Source organism: Camelus bactrianus, chromosome 30 (genome assembly GCF_048773025.1).
Source record: "Camelus bactrianus isolate YW-2024 breed Bactrian camel chromosome 30, ASM4877302v1, whole genome shotgun sequence".
NCBI lineage: Eukaryota > Metazoa > Chordata > Mammalia > Artiodactyla > Camelidae > Camelus > Camelus bactrianus.
Window position 1 is genome coordinate 16,915,480 of NC_133568.1, and position 7,512 is coordinate 16,922,991.

Genomic DNA, 7,512 nt, shown 5'->3' on the forward strand with positions numbered 1-7,512 from the left:
GTAACTTGGTTAACAAAATAAAGCTATCTTCTTTTTGTGTTAATAAAACTCTGCTGGAGGCAAATTAATTTTTACTTATCTTAATAAGTAACAAAGCACCTACAGGCACGAATACAATTCATCTAATTGAACGACACTAACAAACAGACTTGAAAACTCACAAGACACCCAAAGACACCTCAAAGAAAAACTTCCCAGGGGACTAATCGAGAAGCAGCAACAGAAGCAAATTCTAAATTTAAGTGCTTAAGAAACTTCAAAGGCACCTCTCTTTAGAGACGTGGGACATGAGGACACGAATGGACCCCATAAAACTTGTTCTACTATCTAAAAAGCAAGTTTCTCTGCATTCATAAGTGCATAGGCTTCTTTTAACAATGACTGAAACTAAAGAGCAAAGGTAACTAGTAGATTAAAATCTCACTCTAGTGAGTTATAAGGATCACCTAGATTCCATGACTGTTTACCAAATACTAAAATTGAACTCAAACTTTAGGAAGGCAAGAAAATATTTAAAATATGTCAAATACCTGGGCATCATACTAATTTTTAAAAAAATATATCCATTTAATAAAGAAAATAGGAAAACAACATCCAAACACCTACTATATTTAAGGAACAATTCACCTGTTCTCTTATTTATTGCTCTCAGCAACCCAGGGAGGTTGATAATTTGTTTTTCCCAGCAAATGAGTAAACTGAGGTTCAGAAAATTTAGAAATTCATCTAAGGTTGTACAATTTTTAAAGTAAGTGAAGAAATATAAGAATGAATTGTGACAATACAATTTAAAGTACGTAAAAGAACTGAAATCTGTGGGACTCGAAATCCACAAGTTTTCCACTACTCCTTGTGTTAGAGGGAAGAGAGGGAAAGAAGGGAAGGGAAAAAAGGAAGGAAGGAGGAAAAGGCAGACAGGGAAACATTCCACAGCCAGATCTGGTCAGTACTCCTAGTGCCAAGATTCCAGAGAAATCCAGGTGAAACAGAACCAGTTCTGAACTGGCTGTTCACCTGCAGATTCCTTACACCTGTGGACTTTTTACCAACTCACACTTTTAAAGCCTCAATTACAAAGAATCCCTAGAAATTACCAAAGCACAGTCATTAGAAAATGGCAAATGAAGAGAGGTAAAGATTTCTAATCTCAAATCAGAACAAGGAAGCCTCCACTATTTAATGAACACCATTAAGAGGATTCAGAGGAGTAACTGCAGGCAGGCAGACTTCTCCCCTAGAAAGTAATCAGCATCAGCTAATAATCATTAATCATCTTTTGCGCAGTATATGCATTTATAATAGGTTTTAATAAGGCCTTTCAACAACAGGCTCAGAATTACTGAACGGCATTTTAGGTCTCACACAAGAGTGCTCCCCAGACGATGAAAATTAGAACTTCTACTTCACAGTTTGAGTTTTTTCTTTTTATCTACGCTTGTGCTGACCATCACTGGAGACTTTATCAAACATCACTTTTAGTGTTTGTTCCTGCACGTAGTTAACCTTCGTCCGTAACCTACTGCGCGCTTGCTGATCATCAAGTACCTGGCCTGTGTTGTTTCAGTTAATTCTCAAGGAGTGGAGGCAGAAATCTGAAGGCAATGTAACCAGGAAGATGGGAGAGAATCTTTTCTTAAGCCAATAGGGCGGGCAGTTTCCGGCAGGGGAAACTGGAGGCGTCCGGAGCTACCCAAGAAGGACTTGGAACACGCCAGGGGCTGCGCGGTTGAGGGGGACTCACCCAGCGGAAATGTAGCCCGGTTGCCCTTCTTTGGGCGTGTCAAACCCCCTCCCCGATTCTGCGCCCTCGTCCTCCCCTACAGCTGTCACAGGTCGACGATCCAAGCCTCCCCGCAGCGAGCACCAGGCTCGCACACTCCCCACGAGAAGTTGCGCGGACAATTACAAGCTCTTAGGGAGTAGTGGGGAAGTTGGGGGGTTAAAACACCAGCCATTATCTGCAACACCCCTCCCCCAACAAGTTGCCTCTCCGCAGGCACACAACGAGGTGACAGCACCGGGCGTCAAACTGGGGGAGGAAGGAGTGGCAGTGCCATGGGAGCTGGTGAATATGGCCCTACAATCACCGGGGAAAAGGGTCCCTCTTCCCCATCAGCTCCCAACTTGCATTCATGCCCACAGAAGATGTCTGGAGGGTACCAGGTCCGGCAGCAGGCGCGGTGGAAGGGATCCATCCTTTCCCAAAGGGGAAGGAACATTCGGACCCAAAGTTTTTCCGGATGCGTTCGCATCGGCCCCAGCAGAACCCTGTCAAGCGGGGCTTCCAGAGAGACGACAGGTATTACAGGGAAGCCTGCGGCTTTCAAGTGCCCACAAGCCTTGCCGAGCTGGATCCTCGGAGTTTAAGCCCAGGCATGAGCGTAGCAAACGAGCGAAAAACCCAAACACCTCCTGCGATTTCCCTCTACTCCACGCGGGTGAAAACCCCATGGCCTTTTCCTCAGTGCTGCTTACCCGACCAGCTGTGCCTCCCCATCCCCGACGCCGCGAAGGTTCGCGACACCGCCACGCAAATTCCACCCGTGTGAGCTCAGGAGCCCGAGGGCGCGGGCAGCTGCTGCCACGGCATCTCGGATCCCTGGAGTCCGCCGCCCCGGGGCGGCCAGGGAACCTGCGGGGCCGGCGGGGTGGGGCAGACCAGGGGCCCCGGCGCCGTGTCCCTCCTTACCTGGCGCTCGCTGGGCCCCGGCAGGGGCATCCACCGGGTGCGCGCCTCTCCGCGCGCTCGCTGCGCACCTGCCCGCCGCCGCCCGCCCGGCCCCAGCGCTGGCCGCCGCGCTAGCGCTTCATGGCGCACGGGGCTGGCCCGGGGCCCCGGGAAGCGTGTCCAGTTGGCGGCGGCTCCTCCGGCTCTCGCAGCTCTCCAATGGCTCCCTGCCTTCCCCCGCCCCGCGTCCGCGCCCCCTTCCTTTGCGGCCGCCCTTTTTCCTCCGCTCGGCGGGACCGGCCAAACTGGTTTCTCCGCTCCCGGGTGGTGCCTCCAGTCTCCCACTGGCAGCTGCGGCCGCCTCGCGCGGCGGGGCTGGGGGCGGGCCCGGCCGTCTGCCCTCCCTTTCCTGGGGGCGGAGAGGAGCTGGACGGCGAGTCCCGGGGCACGCAGACGTGGCCCACGTCGAGCCCCGCGCCCTCGGTGCGCCCCGGCGGCAGGCGGACACCCCAGCCGTGCCCTGAGCTCGCCCCCGCCTCTCCTGGCCCGGTCTCGGCTCCCCGGACGGTCCCTGGAAGCCGCGCTCGCCACCCTGCCCGGCCAGTCCCGTGTCACTTTCCCGCCAGCCTGGCCGCCGCTTGGGGTCGGTGACCGCGCCAGCCCGGAAAGCTGGCGAGGCCGCGGCTCGCCCGGGACCTGAGCTCCCTCGGTAAGGAGAGCTGTACCCTCAATGCCAAGTCACGTTCCGGGACCGGTCGCCGAATGCGCGTCGCGGTTCGCCGCGCGGAGGGTGGGGGAAGAGAAGGCGCCAAAAGAAGTCGGGAAACCTACCCACTAATTGTAGCAAGCAGGCTTTCTGCTGAGACCAAATTCCCTCACCTTTATTAGTGTGGAGTCAAAAGGAACCAGGGTGCACGGTATAGCTGGAAACTGTGGACTCACGTGCATGGTTGCTAGCTGGTGTTTGGGCGCGTGAATTCGACCCTTGCCGGCAGTGCATATACATTACACTCCCTGTGCCAGAAACTCTTCTCTGCGGAATTTACCGCTCACCTGCTGTGGACAGTGTGGTATAAGAATGGAGGAAAGTAAAAGATGAATCAGAGAATTTGCTTAAAATGTAATAGGAGTGATAAGACTCACAGACAAACAACTAGTTGCCTATAGATCAGAGAGTTCAGGTCATTGGCCTGAGAGTTCAGACTCCCAAGGGAGGACTTTAGGGAGACTTCACTGAAGGGGCCATGCTTGAGATAGGACTCAAAATTCACACTTTTATGGATCAGGGTTGTGAGGAGAGGGTATTCAAAGAGTGGTCTACAGATTTGATCTTCAGTATATGAAAGATTCAACTGATATTGTTAAACACTATATTGCCTTGGGTTTCTTTTTCATTAGTCACACTTGTCTTTGACTAGGTGGTGCTGGTCAGTCATTTAATCACTCTGGGCCTCAATTTCCTCATCCATAAAATGGGTCTGGACCAGATAATCTCAAATGATTCCTTCCAGTGCTTATTTTCTGAACCCAACAACAGAGCAAAGGTCCAGAAGCCAGAAAACACAGGGCTGGCTTAGTGACAGTGGGATAGATAGACCAGATGCCTGGGAGTGCAGTGTTAAAAGGTAAGACCAGCAAGGGAATTGGGGCCTCAACTGAATATAGGCTAAATAGTTGGGGGTGGGGGGAGGCGGTGCAGGGAGCATGCCTTTAGCAGCACCTGCAAACAATGCAAAGGTTTTGACCATAGCACTGACATGATCAGGTCATGGGTATATATCCAAAGAAAATGAAAACACTAATTCAGAAAGCTACATGCACCCCAGTGTTCATAGCAACATTATTTACAATAGCCAAGACATGGAAGCAACCTACGTGTCCATCAACAGATGAATGGATAAAGAAGAGCCATACTACTTACTCAGCCATAAAAAAAAGAATGAAATCTTGCCATTTGCAATAACATGGATGGACATAGAGGGTATTATGCTAAGTGAAATAAGTCAGAGAGAAAAGGAAAATACTGTATATTATCACTTTTATGTGGAATCTAAAGTATAAAACAAATGAATGAATATAACAAAATAGAAACAGACCCACAGATCTAGAGAACAAGCTAGTGGAGAAGGAAGAGGGGAGGTGCAAGATAAGAGAAGGGGATTAAAAGGTTCAAACTACTACGTATAAAATAAAATAAGCTACAAGGGTATGTTGTATAGCACAAGGAATATAGCCAACATTTTATAATAACTTTAAATGAAGTTTATAAACATTTTGAATCACTATGTTGTACACCTGAAACTAATAATAATACTGTAAATTAACTATACTTTAATTTTTTTTAAAAATCATTTAAGAAAAAAAAGAACAGGGCTAAGAGATTAGAAGTGGGAGAATGAGGTGCAATTTTAAGTAATGTGGTCAGGGTAGGTACAAAAAGGTGAAGGAGTTTCATTCTAGGTGAGAGAAATTCTTTGAAAATTCATCTCACTTGGAACCCACCAGAAATGGGCATGGTCAAACCTTTTCTCACTGACTTTCCCCAAAGTCAGCCTTCTGCACCTTCCTGGTTGTTGGGAACTGAGACTCAGTTAGTTGATGCTGCTGATAAAGGAAGCTGATCACTTGGAAGCCCTGACCCTTGACCTCTCTGAAAGAACTGTGCCAAATTTCAGAGTGCCTTGTCAGGGCAATGACTGAAAGTATCTCACGCGCGCAATGAGAATTGATTTTGAACTGTGTCTTCCATGAATCATTTGATCAATGACTTCTTCGTCCAGGCAGCGGCCTGATCCCACTAGCCTCAGCCATACTTTCTCAGCATCCCCAGGTGGAGTTGAATAAGCCTTCTGGTTTTGTTGAGAAGCCGTTCCCAATCAGTAATTAAAACCCCTACCTTGCAAGCTGCTGGGGGAAATTATTAAACAGTCACTTCTAAAAGAGGGTGTAGCTTTTGTAGTTCGTAATTTCCTCCAACTGTTTCTTTTTTTGTTTTTCCTTTTCTTGGCAGCATTCCTGTGCATTTCCATGATGCAGGTAGGAAGGCTGGGGTGACTGCCAAGAGAACTAGCTCAATTTTACTAAAAATTCATTTCCTAGAATTTTTTTTCTGAAGGAGCCAAGGGTTAAAAGATATGTTTACAGGGAGGTGATACTGCCTGTATTCAGTTCTTTGCTAAACATGGTGGTCATTTAAGCTAAAGCATTTAATGCCAGTGGAAAGGTATTCATGCCACTCTAGGTGCTATTGTAACCCATGCTGGGCAGTCAAGGTGAAGCCGGTTGGAAGGTGAATTCTTCACAGCCAGTCTAGACCAGCTCCAGAATTGTAAGCATTTTAGGAAGATATCTCTCACCAGAGCCTGTCTTGGCAATAAATGAAATTAGCAGCTTCGAATAGTCTGACCCACTTTCTTTTAAATGGTATTTAAAACAACAGATACAAATGATATATTCTATTGTCTCTACACAAATAATTTTCCAAATTCCTTCTGACTTATATGCTTTCCACCTCCTTTACTACTTAGTGGCTTTTTTTCCTGACCAACATTTTCAATTCAAAAATTGGATTGCAAAAGAAACATTAAACATCAGGTAACTGTGTCTGAGTTTATTACCCGTGCTTAACCTGCAAGAGATGTTCCCAGGCCTATTATTAAATTTCACTTCTCTTTCTTTTGCATCCATGAGCATGTAAATATATGGGATTAGGTTGCAGTTTTTCTTTTCTACAAAGAGGAGATTTTAATAACCTGTTATCTATATGGATATGTAACGATAATATAAGTATTTAACAGTATATTAATAATAACACTAGTTAAACTTAATTCATATAATTTAGACTTTAATCAACAATTTTCCAAAATACCTTGGGATTATTGTTCGTATATGCAGCCATAATTTTATGTAATTGTAAGAAATTTGCATGTATTGTCTTTTGCTGTTTTCACCATTTACCATCGTGACATGAAAGCATGTTTACCTTTCCAACTTCATCCCTCATCCTTCAAGACCTAACCTCCCCCTATTCCAAGCTGTTTGCGATTCACTGCATTTTGATTAGCACTTGGTGTTCCCTCTGCTTGAAAAGCCCTCATCTATCCAATCTCATTTCCCAAGTGACTTCCTCTGGGAAAGCCTTGCCCCAGTCTCCCCTGGAGAGCAGTACCCAAAGCACTTTGCACCTAACATCTAGAGAAACTTTTACTCCATTTTATCTTAACTATTTACCTGTCTCATTCCCCACAGCACTGTGAGCCCTTTGAGACCCAAGACGGGCCCTTATTCTTCTTGGTCTCTCTTGGTCTAGAAGATTGCTCTGCCACCCCAAGTGCCTATTAGTTCTTATAGAATAAATGAGTGGTTTGCATAGTCATATTCTTAATAGCTGTATAGTATCTTCTGCTGATGATTTATCCACTTATTTGCTATATTTGAATATTTATGCATTTATCAGAACAGCTTCTGGAAACATCTGATCAATCACAACCCACCAACTATTTTAAGGGCTTCAAAACGTCTTATTTCTCTCTGGTTCCTATTATTTAATGGGTTGTGATTTGACCTTCTTTACTTCATTCCGGAAATGGTGACTTGAGTACAAGAAAACTTTTTGTTCTGTTAGGAACGGGACCTGAGTTAAGTTTGATGCTGTTACTGGAACCATAGAAAAAATGATATTCAAATTTTCCATAAAGTTAGAGCCGCCTATGCTTTGTATGAATTCTGCCTTTTTTATTTTCCTAAACTGCCATCTAGCATGAGTGGTTATCCCTCCCAATCAAAGAAAAGCAAACTAAATGCAAACAAAACAAAACAAAACAAAACAAAAAAAACTGTGAAAA

General features: G+C 45.8%; 1 protein-coding gene across 4 annotated transcripts in view; it reads right to left on the reverse strand.

Moving 5' to 3' along the window:
• Nucleotides 1-3,048, reverse strand: part of ATP8B1 (ATPase phospholipid transporting 8B1) — a 102,444-nt gene extending 99,396 nt beyond the window's left edge. Inside the window, exon 1 of one of the 4 annotated variants that reach the window (XM_074355157.1) lies at nt 2,690-3,048. The gene's annotated coding sequence lies outside the window, so the exon portion shown is untranslated. Of the gene's footprint in view, nt 1-2,475; nt 2,495-2,689 lie in introns of those variants that run through there. The other 3 variants (XM_074355156.1, XM_074355155.1, XM_045521489.2) reach the window with 3 other exon arrangements.
• Nucleotides 3,049-7,512: the final 4,464 nt, after the last annotated feature.